Below are 22,155 nucleotides of genomic sequence, written 5' to 3'. Positions count from 1 at the left end.
ATTTTAGTTTCAGCAATTCAAAAGATGAAGTTACAGTGAAGAATTATATTGGAAAATAATTTTAGTATGTCATTAAAAATGGTCTCTTACAGAGAAGCAGTGATGACATAGTTAGGGCTTGCCATCTGAAAGACTTTCACACACACTTCCCAATCTTCGATTCATCTACAGACATTCTTCTGCTTATACGTTAATGACACCTTTCGCATTGGGTAAATCATTGACTATACATAAGTTATGATATGAGTAATAAATGTGTTCTAAGAGTGTACAGTAAATATTAATAAAACATACTTGCCTAACAATCGCCATCTGAAAAAGTATTAAAATCATTGTCAGAGATTTGGCACAAGTTCTATATAAACTGCAACTAATCCATCAATAAATACTGTTAGCTCTGCCTTCAAACTATGTCCTGAATCTATTTCTGAAACCAGCTACTCCTTGGTGAAACCACAATCATTTCTCTGCTTAATTGTTGCGGTAAACTGCTGATTGGTCTCCCGTTGCCAGCCTTGCTTCTCTATTAAGACTAATTCTCCGCCAAACTGCCAGAGTGATTCTTTAAAAATGGAACTCCATCATGTCAGTCCTCTACTCAGAAGCTTCTGATGATTGGTTTGAACTTTCATCCACACGGAAGGTATCCCCTTCCTCACAGGCTTCTACTCTAAAGATCTTATCACCGAAACCGCCAAAGGTCGTATACCAACACCTGAGCCCTTATAGTTACTCTAGCAGCCACTTCCCTAATCGCATCACTTTCTTCACTCTAGTAGGACAACCCCGCTTTACAGCTCTTCTTATGATTAATGAAAATAATCCCCTCCTAATAAGCCCAATTAATCGCCTAGCAATAGGTAGCATTTTTGCTGGGTTTCTTATTTCTAACTGCATTTTTCCTATTTCACCCCCTCAAATAACTATACCATATTATCTTAAGTTAACAGGCTTAGGGGTAACCACTTCAGGACTCCTAGCAACAGAACTTAACCTCATAACGACCAATATAAAATTAAGCACCCCAATCAAAACTTTTTACTCTTCCAACACACTAGGCTTTTACTCAGCCACTACTCATCGCTTAAACCCTCATTCAAGCTTCACTGCAAGACAGAACTTGACCTCAATTTTATTAGATCTATTCTGGTTAGAAAAATCTATGCCAAAAATAACACAGACTCAAATTTCAGTTTCTACCACTGCATCAACCCAAAAAGGTCTAATTTAGCTCTACTTCCTATCTTTCTTTATCCCGCCCACTCTCACATTGCTTTTAACCATTTAACCCCCACCCTGAGTAAGCTCAATCACAATATGCATGCCTATAAACAACACCCAGCAAGTAACTAAGACAACTCAAACCCCATAGTTATATAAAGTAGCAGCGCCTGGAGGATCTTCATGAATTAACGCTGGCCCATCACCCTCAGAAATTACTCAACTTGCTACAGTCTTATAATTGACAGTAATCTCTACCGTCTCATTACGCTCGCCCAAAAATCCTACAATAGTCATTTCCATCATTATACCTAACAATAAAGACCCCAAAATATAAGTACTTGATACTCATGTCTCAGGATGCTCATCAATTGCTATCGCCACAGTATAACCAAACACGACTATTATCCCACCTAAATAAATTAAAAAAACCGTAAACCCTATAAAAGGTCCACCAAAATATAATGTAATTACACAACCTACAGCACCACTAAAAATCAACCCTAAGCCCCTATAAATAGGTGAGGGCTTAGAAGAATACCCTACAAACCCTATCACTAAAATAATACTTAATGAAAATAAAGCATATGTCATTATTCCCACATGGATTATAACCATGACCAATGATATGAAAAACCATTGTTGTATTTCAACTATAAAAATCTTAATGATTATTCCCCACAAGATATATACACCCACTAACAAAAATTATCAACAGCTCATTCATCGACCTCCCCACACCAACTAATATTTACTCTTGATGAAACTTTGACTCACTTCTTGGCATCTGCCTACTTATTCAAATTACCACTGGACTATTCTTAGCTATACACTATACACCAGACACTTCAATCGCCTTTTCCTTAGTCACCCATATTACCCGAGACATTTACTATGGCTGAATAATTCGTTATTTGCATACTAATGATGCCTCATATTTTTTATCTCCCTCTTTCTTCATATCGGCTGAGGCCTATATTATGGATCCTTTCTCTTTTTGGAGACTTGAAATATCCGTATTACCCTTCTACTTACAACTATAGCCACAGCATTCATAGGCTTTACAATGAGTTATTAGAACTTGAAAGATCTGATCCTTATTTGCCCACCTCTCCAACAACTTCCATCTTCTTCCTAATTTTCTTTGCTCTCTCTCTCTCTCCTCCCTTTTTTGATTTGGTCACTCAGAGGTTTGCATGCTTTTTTCTCTGCTTGAATGCTTTTCCTGAAATTGCACATAACTTGCCTCTTACCTTTTTGTTTAGGTCACCTAATAAGGTGAACTAAAAGTTCACCTTATCAGGAGGCCTTCCTTAATTTTCCAATTCCCTCACTCCAGATTCTTTTTACCCTGCCTATGTTTTCTCCATTGCTATCAATATCACCTGACTTCATACACAGACACACACACAGACATACATGAGAGAAAGAGAGATGAGTGTGTCAGTGTCCTTTATGCATATACATTTATGGTTATGTCAAATAGCTGTAATATTTCTATATATTACTGTTTTTCTTCTCTTTGTTACAATTCTGGTCATATTAGGAAAGGGCTGATTAGTCTGAAAAAAAAAAACAGGGCTAAAATCACACACAGGAAGACTTGGAAGAATATGTGTTCAGGGAGAGCCACTATCCTCATGAGACTGGATAAAATCCCTCCTAGCAAGGGGTTAACACGTCGAGAAAAAATTATAGGTAGATACGAGGCAGTATTGCTGAGAGGAGGCCTTGCATCTGCTCTCTTGGAGAGTTAAGTGTGAATCTGAAGGAGTCAGGACCCAGTTTATTTGGAGGATTTCCGTATTGAAGGTATCATACCTACCTTTGGCCCTGTGAGGAAACAGGTGTGAAAGAGTATGCTTCGCCATCTTGGCTCATAAAATAGACATGACAACTCCATCTCCCAGGAACGGAAGTGCAGATCACAGCTGGAGTGGGAAGTCAGGAGTTCTAAATCGGCAGAGTTTGGACAATAAAGATGGAAGGGCAATGCCCTAACTGAGTTTTACAGAATTTTCAGGAAAAATTTTCTGCTCACAGGCAAAGTGGAACTCTAAACAAAATTCAAATAGGATGATAGTAAAACAAACAAAAAAAGACACTAAGAGGGATGTACAACTAATGTTGGTGGCACAGATATAAGTTCTTAAAATCCTATTTATATTGAGAACATATTTGTATGTGCTGAAATTACACTTCGGTTTTCTTAATATGTAATAAAATATAGAAAGGAATTCAAAATGATTAAATGCACTTGGAAAAAGGAAGTATGTGATTATGAGGAGCACTAAAATAGATTCTTATCCATTCAGGAAATAATCCTTAATAAAACACATTAAACAGTGTTGATTTTAGCCATCAATTTATAGAATGCAATTTTGAGTTTATGTAGAAATACTGATAAACCTTCTTAAGATCACATGCTCATCAAGAAATTGAAAAGAGAAGCTTCTTCTCATTAGCTGCATAACTTCTATCTCTTCCCATTACTCACCACCCAAAGAAGAAAGAAAGAATTTGTGGTTGACGCAAAAGGAAAACTAAAGAAATGATCGCTATAGATTTACAGACTTCTACCTTCCTGCAGAATGACTCTGTAATTTAATTCACTCATGGTTTTAGTGTGAGTTCGTCGATTTCTCTTTACTGTCACTGGCATCTAATCTATGTGGCTAAGGTTTCCAGACATTTGTTTTGTCACCTCTGTGATCACCTGATGCTCAGTTTCATTTTACTCCATCTCACTCAGCTATACATTCTCGAGGTGGACTCTCTCATCACCAGAAATGCAGTGTTCCCAAGATTGCTGCCTTTCTAAGCCACCCTGATTGTGAAAACTACTCTTGAAATTGCTCAATTCCCTTGAACCTATTTCCTGCTATCATACTTGGTCCAGCAGGGCCACAACTCTGTGTGAATCCTACCAGCTGCCACTTGTGTGTTTGAATCCTCCTTATACATGCAGTTGAATGTTCCTGAAGAAAATCACAGAACCAGGCAACCAGAAGCAACATAAATTCATTGCCAACTACCTGTTCTGGGCAAACACACCACTTGCCACTCCTACTATATTTTTGAAGGATGTTAGTTAATCCACTCACTACAATGTCTACTTCATATGTTTGCTCATTCCCCATACTCCCCTCACTCAGTAATACATATTCTTCCAAATATTGCATGGGGCATATGTATACTAAAATATTATTTATTGTTTCCTGAAATTCAAATTTACCTCCACCTGTGGAGATCTGGCTTGCAGACCCTTACTCAACGATGGATGAATAAAGGCACTCTCACACCTATTTCAGTGATTCAAGTGGGCTAGGGATGGTCATTGGCTGCTTTTAGAGGGCAAATGCAGCCAACAGACCAAGACCCCAGTCCCACCCTCACATTTATCCAGTAAAAATTTCCTAACAGAGGTTTTTAAGTCAAAACGCTTGTGGATAATTAACATGGTTAAGAGTGTTTTTACAAAGGACAAAAGCTTTAGGTTTTGGGTCCAGAGTAAACACTATTAATGGGTAATTCCCCTTTGATCTTCCCCCCCCCGAGAGGACCATCCAGCACAAAGTTTACATGAGTAAAAAGAGACAAAGGAATGTGGGGTAAACAGACTTAACTGGGAAAGCCTTTTATCATCCCTATCACTTCCCTAGTAATGGACTGACTGCCTTCACCCTGTCCCAATACAACTTTTTGGCCCTCCAAAAGGTTTGAGACTATAATCTATAATGTTCCCTAATATTTCCCTAATATTTTGCTACCCACCCTGAGTGAATTCCAACAGGCATCCTGTATTTTTATTTGCCAAATCATCAGCACTACCACAACTTACTCTTAAAAAGTTTGATGTCTTTGCCTTTATTTTATGTATCTATATCTGCTATGGAAATATCTTCATTGAACTATGCACTCTCTTCCTAAACCCCAGTCCCTTGTCTCCTTCTTCCTTCTGATTTTCATGGAAAAGAAAAAAGATACAGACATTATGTGATCAAAGTAATTCCCTAACATGAAATTGAGATTGTGCAGCCCTTTTTCTTTTATGGCTTCTCTTATTTATTAAAACATCCTATTATACAAAATCATTCCCCTCAGCTCTCCTATGATTTACACCTTCCATCATAAACCAATCCCAATAAAATTAGAGATTATTAGTAATTCCCAGTTCACACTTCTTAAATTCTCAACTCCCTTTAATTACCAGACCTCCCAAAACCACTGTGGATGGATGCATGCCTTCTCCATTATCACGTCCCTTTCCTTTTCCATGATTTCTGCCTCCATGCCACCTGTATTGGCATCTCCATGGGGCTGGGTACATGCCTTGTTATTTCAACTCTCCCTCCAGTTTTATAGCCAGGAATATGTTGACACTCCCAAGCTTTAGATCTCCAGTTCAGCCAAATCTCCTGGGTTCCAATTTGTTTATTTGAAAAACATCTGCATAAAAATGCTTTACAAATAAGATGAAATTAAAATCTACAAATCAAAACCTTTTATCTTTCTCTAAGAGGTGTTTCTTACAGAAGACCACCCCTCCCCCCACCTCAGAATGAAGTCATTGATTGTTACTTCTGCCTCACCCCATAGCTGATGGGTCATAAGATCACACGCTCTGGCCCTGTGGACTGGGTGGATGGTGAATGGGTAGGAGGCTTTGCACAGATTCTTCCCTCTACCCTCCCTGAGACTCTTCTTGGCTATTTCTTAACTTTCGGTATTCAGTTCAAACATTGTCTTTAGTAAGCCTTTTCAGAACCTTTTTTAATATGAAAACGATGCTACCATTTTTCTCTCACTATATCCGACTCATATTCTTACTGTTGTGGTCCTTTTGCTTTGTCTGTTTCCTCCCTAGGCTATTGTTTTGTCCACTCTGCCCTCCTAATAGTGTTTAGCAGGTAGTATAACAAGCATGAAATAAATGTTGGTGGAATAAATGGAGGAATTATTCAATAAATAATATTTTTTGGGGGAAAATATTTTCATCTACAGCATACAGTATTACCTTTCAAATGAGGAAAAATTTATTATGGATTATAAAAATATAGGAATAATTTAAATGTGAAGTATATAGTATTATACTATATAATACCTTCTGCCTTTAGGCTGATATATGACATAAATGCTACTAAATGATAGATTACAATATTCGTTTAGATCCTAAATAAAGTAACTCAATAAACTAAGACAAATACTTTAAGAATTTAATGAGAAAAAATTGTCAATTATAAATTATGATTTTCATCTTATAATTAAACGTGTTTGGAGTATATTTTGTTTTATATGAAAGTAAATAATGCAGAGGCCATTGTTTTATTTCTAAAGCACACTTGGAGTTGTTTTTTACAAAATTCTGCATAATATATTGTCCTGTGATTGTATCAGTTAATATCACCACCATAATTATTTATAGCTTATTAATCAATACTAAACAATTAAAAAGATTTAACGGCCTATTTCTCATTAACTTATCTTTTGCATAACAAGAAGCTTGCTTTCCTTTACATAACACATTCTGAATTAACTAAGTACTATTTTAAATTTCTATCTCTAGACTTAATCAAATTCTAGTATAATAAAAGTTAGAAAAGTGCATACATTTTATTTTACTCCTGTGAGTAAAAGAAAAAAAACATTTAATATTAGGTGTTTTGTAATGATTATAACAGATCTTCTATTCTATGAGAGTCTTTTACTGTCTCTTCCTTGTAACCTTCTCTTCTGATTAATCAATACTACATGTATCCTGCACCACTTGATTTTCCTCTTACGGTACAGACAATCTGGTAAACAAGCAACACTAGCACCTGTGGACTTCAAGACAAAAATTACATCACATAAGATCCCCTGAAATGTAAAGGATTGCAGTAGGCAATGAAACATTATTAAGTGTAATTTCCAGCCTCCATGAAGATGCGGCTGGATTTTCAGCAAGCCTTTGCTTGCAGCTCTGAAAACTGCCACAGCTGTATGCCGACACTGTTCTTGCAGAAAGAGCACTCTGATCTCAAGCAATGTAATTGTTTGATCAGGTTAGAAACAACGTGTATTATATTACTTTCTTACACAATTCAAAGTGGCCAACTGCTTAATCTCCTTTTTAGAACAAAAAGAAGCCCTTTTCATACTGCATCAGTATGATCACCTACCAATAAATGCTTTGGTTTTGATAATTTCTACTGAATATTGCCCTCAAATTACTTTGTGACTCTAACCTGATATTTGTGCAATGGCTCAGGACCCTTCCTAGCCTAGAAAGGAAGTCAGTACTCTGCTAGTAGAGTTTGATTTTTTTTTCAAGAAAGATTAAAAGCATATTTTACATTTTATGTTACTTGTATCTATTCACAATACCTTATTAAACAGACTGGTATGGTACTAATCTTACAAGTAAGTATCCTTTTTTCCAGGTAATATGTATCAACCAGGAAATATACAATATGCAGAAGATATAAAGTTATTTATGACAAAGCCCTGACCTACAGAGCCTTGCAATCTTATAGAAAAGGTGAACCATAGGTCCAGTGGCTCATGCCTGAATTTCTGCATTTTGGTAGACTGAGACAGGAGGATTGCTTGAGCTCAGGACTTCGAGGACAGCCTAGGCAACATGGCTAAACACCATCTCTACCAAAAATACAAAAATTAGCCAGGCATGATGGTGTGTACCTGCAGTCCCAGCTACTCAGGAGGCTGAGGGTGAGGATATCTTAAGCCCAGGAGGTCAAAGCTTCAGTGAGACATGATCATGCCACTGCCACTCTACTCCAGCCTGTGTTAAAGTAAGGCCCTGTATCACAAAAAAAGAAAGACGAAAGAAAGAAGAATGAAAGAAAGAAAGAAAGAAAGAAAGAAAGAAAGAAAGAAAGAAAGAAAGAGGAAAGAAAGAAAGAGAAAAGAAAGAGGAAAAAAAGATGAACCCTCATTCCATAATAAAGCCAGCCATATGTAATAAATGACATATGCTACTGTTGGAATCAACACTCCAGCTAGTCATAAATCTACTAAATATTTCACTATTATGTACTTTCAAGCAGTTGAATTTATGAAAATGCCTTTCCTATAACAGGAATCTGAGGCCTAATTCAATACTTTTGATAAATAAGTTGGCTGTCATATAACCCAATTTTGTATTGTATTTAATATCTTCATGACAGAGAATATGTCTTCCCTCCATATCTAATTTATGAATTTCTCACAATCTGTGATATTTGTGCCATAGCTAGTCCTTCATGGAGGTATGGGCATATGCCTGTGATAGAATAGCTCAATCATATGGGGAGAGAATAAAATGATATTAATTGGATGGTTTTTTCATTGTTTATTTGCCAGAGGAAATGCATTCATTCTCATGGCTATAATTCTCCGTGTATGATTGACTTTATTCAACAAAATACTTTAGCTCACTCCTTACTTTTGCTTTTCTTCCCAAACCTTTCAGAGGAAAAAAACATGGATTTTTAAAAAATTATTATATGTGAAATAGAAAAGTTCTCTCCTTGGGAAATGTGATCTTGAATAAAACCAATTGCTTTAAAGCAGCTAATTTTTAAAATAAATACATGATCACACAGTCTCCTTATTTGGTAAAAAAAATTCTTAAGTCTTGGGGAAAAAAATAAATCTTCCAGTAAAGCAACTCACATCATAGAAGATGGAGTGACTTGGAATCTAATGAGGACAGGTTCCCAGGACTACTGAGAAAGAAAGAGTGTGCAGAGTACAGTATGAAAGTTGCTGGAGTTTACACAGCAATAGGATGATTTTTAAATGACAGTTTTCTGCAATACTACTCCACAGATAAATGAAGAGAGAAGCTCAATTTTTAATAAAACTGCATGAAAAACTTTATACATAAACAAAAGCATTTCTATGAACAGGAAGGGTTTAATGAAAAATGCATGTGGAATTATAATTTATCTGAGATGCATCATATCTAGAAAACCAACTTCCTGTTGATTTATATTGGCTGAGTTTAATAAATCAAGATAAAAATAAGGGGATGCATATATTTGCCAGAGTTTTGCATTGGAATAATTGGAAGGCAGGCGACTTTATCTATGTAAATATGTCTGACTTCATGCAAATGCACTAATAGAGATGTGTATTTTCATAGTCTCTCCTCCAATTCCCCTTCGCCTTGATCCTATGGTTTTGGTGAACGTCTGTAAGCATTACTGAATCTCTCCAACTTCAAATATTCTGTTCTGTTTTCTGAAAGTACTTATTTATGATGCCAAGAGAGATTTCAACTAAGCTCTCTAAGGCCACACTAATAAGACCATCACTATTGATGCAGCTCCTTTGCAAGAAATAATACAAGGGCTTTTAAGCACCATGGTTAGCTTCCGCTTTGTCTCCTGACTCCATTCCACTTCTAACTTTTGTGTGTTGACTGGTGCCATCCTGTAGCACTTACCTTAGCCATTCGATCACCACCCTCATTCAGTGATGGACTGATGAATAGGTAACTATTGGCCCTCCAGAAAAAAATAAAATGCGTATGTAGGTAAAGGTAGATCAATTTAAAAACATTTTATTAATGTAAAAATGTATGATATATAATCTATAAATAGCAATAAAATATACATCATCTGGCTGGGTGCAGTGGCCCACACCTGTAATCCTAGTATTTGGAAGGCTGACGAGGGTGGATCAACTGAGGTCAGAAGTTTGAGACCGACCTGACCAACATGGAAAAACCCTGTCTCTCCTAAAAATACAAAAAACTAGCCAGGTGTGGTGGTGCATGCCTGTAACCTCAGCTACTTGGGAGGCTGAGGCAGTAGAATCACTTGAAACCAGGACGCAGAGGTTGCAGTGAGCCGAGATCACACCATTGTACTCCAGCCTGTGCAACAAGAGTGAAATTCTGTCTGAAAAATAAAATAATAAATAAATAAAATAAAATCTTTATTTATAATAAAGATTATATGTATATATATAATCTTTATTGTAAGTGTATGTAGCAAATTGGTGTTCACAGAAACATTTTTATTTAGTTTTGCCAAATTCCTGTATCTTGTATTTATAGCCAAGTAATAGCTGTAAATCAACCAAGATTTGACAATATTTTGTGCTATTTACAAAGTAGTGGAAGATATAATACACTTTTAATTACTCTGCTTTATTTACTTTTTTCTAAAGCAATTTTCTGAAACTAGGCAGTACACAAAACAAATCAAGCCCAAGGTATAGCGTTTGCTAATTTCTGTTGCTGAAATACTCTAATCGTGGCTGAGTTTCTGCTGCTAATGTGAGGCATGGAACACAGAGCTGGGAAAAGGGGCGCAGCAAGCAGCACATCCTTTTCACTGCAGAAATAATGGACATAACTCCGGCATACCCATAACAGTAAAATAGAGTAAAAACCACTAGAAAAGAATGAGCTTTGAATATTTTCCTTTGTTTTGGTACAACCAATTTAATTGTAGCTTTGTTTATTTAATTTAATCTTTAATAATGGCTGTATTTGAGAACCAGCTCGAAAAACTCCCATAATTGTAACATCTTCTCTCACAGGCTCACATGAGCCAGCTGCAGCACAAGAAGGCCTCAGGATTCTCTAAGATGCTTCTCTCTTTTCTCTCTCCCTCCCTCCATTCCTCCCTCCCTCCTTTTCTTCCTCCCTCCCTCCTTCCATTTCTCCTTCCTTCCATCTCTCCTTCTTTCCTTCCATCTCTCCTTCCTTCCCTCCCTCCCTCCCTCCCTCCCTCCCTCCCTCCCTCCTTCCTTCCTTCCTTCCTTCCTTCCTTCCTTCCTTCCTTCCTTCCTTCCTTTTCCTTCCTTCTCTTTCTTTCTTTCTCTTTCTTTCTTCTTTCTTTTTCTTTCTTTCATCCATCTGTCTGTCTTGCTCTGTCACCAGGCTGGAGTGCAGTGGTGCGATCCTGGTTCACTGCAACCTCCACCTCCCAGGTTCAAGACATTCTTCTGCCTTAGCCTCCTGAGTAGCAGGGATTACAGGTGCCTGCCACCATGCCTGGCTAATTTTTTTCTATTTTTAGTGGAGACAGGGTTTCTCCATGTTGGCCAGGCTGGTCTGGAACTCCTGACCTCAGGTGATCCACCCACCTTAGCCTCCTAAAGTGCTAGAATTACAGGCGTGAGCCACTGCACCCAGCCAAGATGCACATTTCTTGATGAGGCCTGAAATATGTTTCAGCCTCAAAAGTAGATGTCCTCCATGGATATGTAGTACTCATTCAATGCTCCAGTTCCATCCTCATCCTCAATTCCTCAACTCCATCCCATTAATGTAGGCCAAGCTCTGGCTCCATATCCCCTTATAAATCAATGGGGCAACCTCTACCGGGCACCAGGCTCGCCTCACTTCCAGTCTCCTGTCACGATCGATTCACCATGCAAAGTAGAAAATAATTGAGATTTGGCCTTAAGCAGATTTGAGTTGCCTCTCTTAGTTACAGTGATGTGACCTCGGATAAAATATTGAAAATCTTTAAGGCTTCATTTCCTCATCTGCAAAAATGAAGATAATAATAGAAAGCATAATAAATTTTGGTTAGAATCAATGTAAAGTCAAAAACATGCTCACAGGTGCTCCATAAAGATGAGATATATAAACAGACATAATAATAGTTGCCTCTTTCTCACACTGCTCAGATGAAACTAATTTCTCTTTCGACAGAAAGAGCGTATCCAGGAAGCTTCAGAGGAACCTTTCAGCCAGGCAGAGCCTTAGGTTTTCAGCTGTCACTGCATGAATGAGCATATTTATTCAAAATGCTCCTGGTTCGTTGGTGCTATTGCCTCTCATTGGCAACACATTTCGAGCTTCCATATTCTTCTGTGTGTCTCTGGGCTGTGGCTGGCATGCAGTTGTTTTTCCTGGTACCTTGCCCAGTTGGCATGAGACGCTGAGCCTGTAGAGGCTGACTATGTGCTGGATCTTGGTAGGGACTATTCCCCAGCTGCTGTGTCTTCTGTGTTTATGCTTCTAGTGCTCCTTAAGTTTGGTAACACTGAGCTTCTCTGTCCATTTTTTCCTGATGCTACCTTTCCCCCATTTTTCTGTTGCTCCTGTCTTTAGACAATCTTCCAAAATCTGCCGTTCCAGCCCTGGTGATACTGAGATCTGGGCAGTTTTGGTGTAAGAAAGGTAATACACAAAGCAGTCTGCAGAGGATGGAAGAACTAGGTACTAGTTCTGATTTTGACAGCAACTAGCTGTGTGGCTTTGGAGAAATTAATAAATGGCTCTAAGACACAGTTTTCTCAACAGAAAACAAGGCATGAGATGTCTCAAGGGTCCTTGCAGATCTAATGCTCAATGATTCCATGACTTTTGTCTCACTGCTGCTCTCAGCAAATGTGTGGGTCCATGCAGATCTAACGCTCAGTGATTCTATGATTCTTGTTTCACTGCTGCTCTCTGCAAATGTGTTACTCTGGAAATGCTGCCTCCTGCAGCCAGTTGCAGAAGCAACCCTTATTTGGTAGCAGCGCGTCAGCTGATGGGTTTAGTGCTGCCCATGAGCACACTGGCTATCTAAGCAGGTAGAGAGAAACGATGCATAAAGAATTTGAGGAAGAGAATAAGCACGTTTTCTCTAATCTTAAAATATGAATTGATGCTTTACCTACAAAATAAACTTTTATTTTTCTAAAGCAGTAAAAAGCAATTTCCTGGATAATAAAAAAAATGGTAAACACTGCAAAAATTTGCCAGATGAAGTGTCGACTGAGACATTGCAGCCATGACTTATGCCTTGTGTACGGAATGTTAGAATGCATTTATGGAAAACAGCCTCCTAATGAGGGGAAATTAGGCAAAGCAAAAACAATAATGGTGATGATATATTAAATAAAATAAAATTAATTTTAAAGATCAAAATCAATTATTACTTTTCTTCTGAAAGCTGAAAGAAAACGAATTGAAGCAAGCTAGTGAACTATGGACACGTGGTCACCAGTATTCTTCTCATATATAATTCACTGAATATGGCATTCATCTCTGTCTTTCTGACTTTGCTTATCTCATCTATATGAGATTTCAGAACCCGTATGTCAGATTTCCACACTGCCCAAAGCTCTGTAAATATGAATTAATTATAATTTTTCAGTGAGGTTCTTTTATGCTTTTGAGAGCTTATTCAAGTTATTCTTTCTTTCTGAAACATTCTTTCCCTTACTTTTTACCCACAATTTATAATTCAATGTTAATGTAGCCATTGCATCTCTATTTCCAGAAAAGATTTTCTGACCACCCTGAAAAGGGTTTTTGTAGCTTCTGAAGCCATTCAGGGATCTAAATTTCCTATATTCTAACTCAGTGTGTAATTACTCTTCTCCCTACCTGGTAATATTCAAAAGAGCAGCCAGTATTCCTATCTTATACACAGTTGTATTCCCCATAAACTTGCAAATTTAGCAAATAACAATTAAAGACTTGCATTTAAATTTGAATTTCAGTAAAACAATTGATTGTCTTATATATGTCTCATGCAACTAAACTAAAACTTTCTTTTTAATCTGAAACTCAAATTTAGGCATCCTGTATTTTATTTGATAGCTCTAATCTTCAGCGTCTTGAAACATGCCTCCTGCACACTAGTTGTTCAATACATGTTCAATGATACTAAAGACAACAGATAAATTTTACTTTATTTCTTTAAAAAGCCATAAGAATATTTATCATATACATTTTTGGTAGTTAGCAGCATGTATTCTTTCTGTATTTGACAGCACAGTCATTTCAAGACATTTTGTACTATGGGTTTGATTGTGTGTATGTCATTTAGTTTCAACATTAACAATGGAAACTAAGCTTGCATATATGCCATTACTAGAGGACTCAGAGACCATGTTCTTTTCTTTTCTTTTCTTAGCTCACAAATCAGAGATAGGACCTGTCTAAACTTGCTGAAGGAAGCTTTCTTTAGGTTTTCATTTCACACATCCACTCACTGAACGTTTCCCTCCATAGCACAGCTGTGGTCAGAAGGGCTCCAATTGCTTACAGAGGAGAGAACAAGGGCCATCTGGCCCTGGCCTGGAGGCAGGCTCTAGGGGGTAGAGCATTATTTTCTAACTTTCCACTTTGTCACTTTGAAGCATGAGTTCTAAAATCACAAATAGACACTCCTTGATTTTCTCTGAATTAATGTGAGAAAAGAGAGTTTAAAGAAATTTTATAGCTCTAATATTTATCAGGTTAGTGCAAAAGTAATTGCAGTTTTTGCCATTAAAAGTAATGCAATTCCTTTTGCACCAACCTAATTTATTGTTCTGTTATCATTTGGAGAACACTCTAGAGAGCCCATAGTGTCTAAGAAAAATGAAAAAGACTCAATGCAGCAAATTACTTCCATTTATAATATAAGTAGGTTTATTAAAATAAATTGATGAGAGAAGTATTCATAATCATAATGTATGTACACGTATGGGTTCCATGTTTTCAAGTTTACACATATTATGTTGGTTGGCTTCTCTGTTTCCAACTGAGATTAGCAGTAAGGTTAATGAAGAAGGGAATGACCAAATTCCTATGAGGCAGCCAAAATAGGGAAATAAGGAACTCTAAAGGGCTTCTTCTCCACAGAAGCACTGAAAAAACTGGCAAGAACTGTGAGAATCAACTTTTACAGAGCTCTGGAAACTATCCAAAGGCTTGCAGCCACCAAGGAGTATTCATTCAAGAAAAGTGGCTGAAGCTCTGCAAGAGCAGAGAGCTTGTGTCATTTTGACTTCCTAGTCCCATGTCCCAGTCCCATCCTAGCGGTAGCCTTGAAAATGATACCCTGGATTTCAGTACAGATAGTGGAGGGAGCAGAACAGACCTCATATGCAAAGAATTATACTTATTTGCTTGGACACGCTGGTGGTTATCTAGAAGACTAGCGCAAATGTCTTTATCTCACCTAATTCAGAACTTACTCAGTGCTAAAGCTGTTAACTGTAGACATTATTCTAAAACTTATACAGGGAAATGATTGAGTTGCTGCTACTTAAAGCAATAGTTAATAGTTTAGCAAAAAAATAGACTAAACAAGCAGCTTGTGGGAAAAACCTGGAAAGGAGAAGGTTTGGAGAATAAGCACTTTCACATTCCTTGAAATCCAGAAAGGATTTCTTGCTGTACACATACTCAAGAAAGACTCAAGGAGACTCTCTGTGCACATCTCTGGTTGATATCATAGCACTGTGCCAGTCAGTAGGAAGGCTAAGGCAGATCAGAACACAGCTCAGCTGAGTGTGGAGGAGGTGACCCATAATGAACCCCTCTGCAGAGATGATGGGGAAACGTTTCTGTATTAAGCATTAAAAGGAAAATATGTCTAGCAAGCTCTGGGGGAAAAGAAGGATATGATTTTCAGAGTTGCCACATTATAATAAATAAAATTGTCAACATATTATTTTTTGTTCTCAACAAAAAATTGTCAAGCATATTAAAAGATATTAAAATCCAATTGGGAAAAAAATGCAAATGATATGAATATTATCTGAAGCCCAGTGTGCAAATAATTTAAATGCATTTAAAAAAGCTAAAGAAAACCTTGTCTAAAGAAATGAAAAAGTATGAGAATGGAGAATATCAATCAAGAGATTTAAAAATGTATAAAAGAAACAAATAGAAATTCTGGAATGAAAAGTATAATAACTGAAATGAATTTTTTAAATAGGGATATATAAGAGCAGATTTATGTAGCCAGAAGAAAGAAGCAGCAACCATGAACAGAAGTCAGTTAAGACTATCCAGTCAGAATAAAAGAGAGAAAAATAAATAAATGTAAAAAGAGTCTAAAATACTTGAACTTGAATACTTGAAGTATAAACAAACTTCACCTTTCTGACAGATTCAGAACATTCCACCAAGTAACAAAAAAATCATTCTCTTCAAGTGCACATGAAATATTCTCCATAAAGCATTCCAAAAATATTAAAAGATTTAAATATAGAAAATATTTTTTCCACCACAATGGAATGAAATTAAAAGTCAACAGTAAAAGAAAATTGGAAAATTCATAGTTATGTTGAAGTTAAATAACACATATCTATGTAAGCAATGGATCAAAGAAAAAAAATTGTAAGGGAAATTAGAAAGTACTTTGAAGTGAAGAAAACCAAAACTGCAAAGCAACACATTCATAGAATGCAGCAAACAGAGAGATCAGAGGGAAATTTATAACTGTAAATGCTTACATTAATAAAGAAGAATCAAAAATCAACAATCTACTATTTTATTTTAAGAAACTGGAAAAAGAAGACCTAACCAACAGAAAGCCATAGAATGAAGTTAATACTAAATATTAGAGTAGAGATAAATGAAATAGGAAATAGAAAACATCACCATAGGCTCAGGAGGATGCTCTGCACAACAAGAATTCCAGCCATGACCAGGGGTCAAGTTCACTCCCTCCCCTACCTAAGTTACCCAAGTCCTTAAAACTTAAACTTATTTCACAGAAGCAGAACGGCAGACCAGGAAGAGAATAGGGAGAAGAGGGCATTCCCTTTTTAATACAATACATGCTTCAGGCAGGAGTGTTATGCACCTCTCTGTCACAATTATTTTAGCCCAATCTGGGCAACATGAAGGCTTCAGGGGCTTAGGAGGTGAAGGTGAATGCCACAGGTTGAATGCTAGGTGCCATACTTAGCCCCTGTGGAACCTCCCGTCCTTGCCATCACCAGGTGGTGGCAGCCCCACAGGAGGCTGGTACTCTGCTATTCTCTGGCTCACACTTTTTTTCTCAGTATCTTTGCAGGGTAAAGACGCATAATTTGTGTTCACATGGAAGGCGTGCAGTATACTTTACTCTGCCTCCGTGGGAATACCTCAGACTCCCTGCAACATGCTACCAGTGGGTAGGGCCAGATCTGCAACAAGCCACACTGTTTCCTGAAATACCTGTCCACCATTATGTGATGGTGTCTTCACTGCAGGCTTGAGAAAATGCTGACCAAGCTCCATATAAGGTCACAGATACTATGGCATGTACAGGCTGGGCTCTCTTAACACAGATAAGGGACCTGGTCAAAAACTACAGTCTTGGGAGCCATGTAGACTGGTAGTTAAACAAATCATCTTCATAAAGTTAAACAGAAGTTGCTTCCTTGGTAGCCCCCACCAACAGGAGAGAGGCTAAATAGCTGGTAGACTTGTCTGGCTATTTGAAACTACATATACCACAGTTGGGTATTCTTTTGGACCCTTTAATCAAGGTTATTTGAAAGTTGGCCACCTTTGAATAAGAGCCCCTTACAAGCAGGCTCTTAAGGCTATGCAACATGCACTGGCAAGGGCCTTGTCATTGGGCCCGTGGATCCCACCAGCCCAATGGCACTACAGGTCTCGTTGACTCCTACCCATGGGATTGGAACCTGTGGCAACAAGATACTACTACTGAATGTGTAAGCGCCTCATATTTTGACTACATCAATTGCCTGGGGCAGCTGCGAGATACACTCCCTTCCAACACCAGCACCTACCCAGTTACAGAGCCCTAGTGGAAATGAAGTGCCTGCCACTGTAGTGCAGTATGGGCCCTTACCCCATGAGCTGTCGACCCTCACGTGGTTGCTCACTCACCCCACTTATAATAGAACTGGCTGGGCAAAGCTCCATCATTAAATGGAAATGGTATGTCCTATAGTGAGCTGAACTGGGGTCCCAAGGTATCAGCTGACTCCATGAACCAGTAGCTCTCTTGTTGGAATAACCGAACGGCCCACAGAGGGTGACCCCTTCTTTCCTTTAGCTCAGTGGGGATCATGGTTCAAAAATACTCCAGCTGATGTATGGCTCGGTTCATGGATGGACCCATGAAACTCAAAGCTGAAACTCAGTCTACTGGGCCACAGTAGCCACATGGCCCAAGAATGGCCACTCTTTGACTGATGCCAGATTAGGAAACTAAGTCAGAGATTTCTCTCTACAGGGACATCTTCAGCACTAAAGGAATCTGATGAGATTGGTCACATTCAGGCTGATAGAGCCATAGACACACATTGACAGAATCTGAACAGTCAGGCTGTGGTCTGTTCCAAGCAAACTAATTATGGAATTGCATTCAAGGTCTGGGAGGTGGGATAGGCTGCTGGAAATACCACTCTTCTATGAAGACACTGCTACTCTGGACCACTGTGGAAGACCTCTGCGTGTAGATGGGTTCTTCCTCTAAACGTTTATTACCCTCTTAGAGACAGTGACTGACAGTACCTAGTTATGAACGTGCTTACTCAGAGCCCAAAAGCTTTACTTTAACTCCAGATATGAACACTTTTATACTTAAATCCTCAGGCACTTATCGCTTTCATAAATTTTGTTTCATATATATATATATATATATATATATATATATATATATATATTTTTTTTTTTTTTTGAGACAGAGTCTCACTCTGTTGCCTAGGCTGGAGTACAATGGTGCGATCTCAGCTCACTGCAACTTCTGCTTCCTAGGTTCAAGCAGTTCTCCTGCCTCAGCCTCCTGAGTAGCTGGGATTACAGGTGTGTACCACCACACTCAGCTAATTTTTTTATTTTTAGTAGAGACGGCATTTTACCATGTTAGCCAGGCTGGTCTCGAACTCCCGACCTCAGGTGATCTGCCTGCCTCAGCCTCCCTAAGTGCTGGGATTTCGGGTGTGAGCCTCTCTACCCAGCCCATTTCTAAAATAATTTTAATGCAGGAACCACTGAACAATACCTTTTACTACATGTATAATGAAACTGCATCAACTCAGGCAAAATCACGGTAGTATTTCCCAAATGCACCTGTAATAATTTAAGCTATTACTTCTTGACAATTTGTATCTATGAAAGGAGGAAGAAAATAACCTAAAAAACACAGAAATGGGAAAAATCATGTCATAACCTCATATTCTATTAGATTTCAATTTATGTTTATGTGGGATGAAAAGATTAATTTTTGTCTTAGTTGTCCTCTGTCATGTTGAATTACCCATAAGAAAAATATTATTCCATATATTGCAGTTGCCATTAACATGTTGTCTATTCTCAGTGAATGGTGTTTTTGTAACAATAAATATCACAGGAAATAATAGGGATAATGGACTATCCAAAACTCAGAACTACAATGGCAAAATTCCAGAAATAAATTATTTTAAAAGAGAAATAAACTTCTTACAAGGGTATAAATAAAAAATGAGAACAGTGAAAATTAAAGTAGAAATGTATTCCTCCACTTCTTTTCAAAATGACTTCATTTTTATGTAAATATTCATATCCCTCCTATTCTTGAGTACTTAAATATGTAATTCTTGAAAGATAGCTGAGGAGGGGACAGCCCTTGAATACAGATATGATAACCGTTTTTTTTTTTCCCCTCACTAAGCCTATTATCACAGGCAAAATTACGTTTATCTTTTGGTTCAGGAAGCCAAGAATGAAATCCAGTGAACTTCGAATGTGTTTATGTTGCAGGAATGCATTTGACCTGATGCTGTGCATATACATTCTAAATTAAGACAAGCTAATTAAACAGAGGAACTCTAGGAATGTAATGTTCTGCTATCATCATCTCTAATTTGCTTTTAAAGAGTTTCCAAAATGTGTTTCAGTGTGTTGCTCTAAGCTTTGCTCTGCCACTACCTGAACTTTCTTAATTTTGTTCACAAACCCTTACTTAAAAACTGTTCTCTTGTCTTTTTCTTGTGTTCACATTGAGGATTACTCCACTCTTTTAGGGAGAATGATAGATTTTGAGTTAGACCCATCAACACCTTGAAAATGGTGCTCCATTATCCATATAATTTATAGGCTATCATTTCCTCAGTTTGCAGACATATACTGTATAATAATTAAATAATTGTTGACAGCTTAATACTGAATGCCTAGTGTGGAGTGAGTGGCTTTTTACATGATCACACTGTTTCTACTAATAGTGACCCATTCAGTTATATCATAGATTTCCGTCTGTTAGGTAACTGTTTCGTTAGATGATTGTGGTGAGGTGAGCTCTAGTGTAGAATATCCAGGAGCGGTGGAGAGTTGCTTTATTTGCTTTGTCAGGCTATGCCACATAATCTCCCTCGAATGCAGGGAAATGGACTCATTTGGGATCTGTTACTCATTACCGCCAGCCATTACGTATCAATAATGGGTGTCTGAAGCACAACTGCATTTCGTCTTAGGGGAATTATTTTTGTTTAATGTGAAAGTTCAATAAATGTGCATTAAAATTTTGTTGTGAAAAAATTATAATAAATTTGTGTTCTACTTATATTTGGAAATTGTGTGTGTGTGTGTGTATTTGCACATGCATGCATGCCTGTGTATATACTTCTGTAAAGCCTCAGTCTGCTTGGAATAATGATTGTTAATATTCATGGTCCATGTTCTGAGCTAAAGAATTTTGTATCACTTAAACCCCATGGCAAATTAAAGGAGATTTGGGTTTGACACTAATTCTACTCTTATTTATTTATTTACTTTGAGAAAAAATCTTACTCTGTCGCCCAGGCTAGAGTGCAGTAGTGCAATCTTGGCTCACTGCAACCTCCATCTCATGGGTTCAAGAGATTCTTCTGCCTCAGCCTCCAGAGAAGCTGTAACTACAGGTATATGCCACCACACCTGGCTAATTTTTTGTGCTTTTTAGTAGACATGGTTTCACCATGTTAGCCAGGATGGTCTTGATCTCCTGACCTTGTGATCCATCTGCCTCAGTCTCCAAAAGTGTTGGGATTATAGGTGTGAGCCACCACACCCAGCCAACTCTACTCTTTAATGCAAAGGTTCTTGGGCATGCAAGGAGCCCTGACTGGTTCTCACTCATGGTTGATCTTGATTCCAATGTTGATTTTCCCACTACCTAAGCACACATCTTGAATTCACCCTTTCTCATTTCCACAGAGTAAAGCATCAAGATGAGCATCACCTTTGGGTGTTACACACTGACCACCACAAGGTGGATGTGTACAGAAAGTGTGTGTGTCCCCAGGACAATGGCTAACTGAGATCTTTCCCACTTATGTGGAAGGAACTACGTGTTCAGAATGGGCTATTCTAGAGCATGCATCATAAACAAGGAAAAGATACTTTCTCCAAATTTTTACTCCTCAGTGATTAAGTATTTTTCTACAGCAGCCTAGAAGGCTGCATCCCTGTATAGGAAGGAGCTGGTGGGCAGGGCAGGCAGGCTGGGGCTGGAGGACTGGAGGACTGGAAGGGACAGGGAAGTAGGGGGTGAGAAGCAATGTGGGTGACCAGGTGCCAGGCACCTGCTTCTCAAGTGTGGCCTCTAGTACTTGTTTCACTTTTTAAGCCTAAATTGGCTAAAACATTCAATGATAAATCTTAAGCACATTAAATAAGGTGAAAGCTTAAATTCTGATCCAGAAAAACAGGATCAATTGATATTTTGGATAAGAAAGAAAAATGTAACTCATGGTTTTTGTTGTTGCTGTTCTCCTACCGTAGAAGACAAAGCTGTTTCACTCACTGAATCTTACTCCAAATCCACCTCACAATACAGGAAAACAGAGAAAAGATCACAAATGGAGAAACAAATGTAAAAATACTGGTATAGAGAAAATGTTATTTTTACCTGTTTTGGTCAGTATTTTATTATACTATGAACAATAAACTTAGGGATCCTAATAAAAAATCGTTTTATTTTTCCCAGAGATAATCCTTAATGAAAAGAAAATTCCCTAAAGTGTCTTATTTATTCCCAGATTATCTGTTGGCAGTTAGGCTGGAAAGGGAAGATAAAAAATAAAGAAAAACACTTCTAATTATTTTGCAATTTGCTTTAATTTAAATCAGAGTCTAATTTGTTGTCACACTAGATTAAGAAAAGGTGCATAAGCAAATATAATCAATTCAGTGTGCTTCAAAGCCAAAGGCTAAACCTGGGGGCATGTACCATATTTTACTTCACACTTATAGAAAAAAATAGTTCTTTTAAGTAATAAGCATATTTTTAAAGTAAGGAC

Source organism: Callithrix jacchus, chromosome 1, assembly GCF_049354715.1.
Source record: "Callithrix jacchus isolate 240 chromosome 1, calJac240_pri, whole genome shotgun sequence".
NCBI lineage: Eukaryota > Metazoa > Chordata > Mammalia > Primates > Cebidae > Callithrix > Callithrix jacchus.
The sequence above is the reverse complement of the archived record's forward strand: the minus strand, read 5'-3'. Positions refer to the sequence as shown.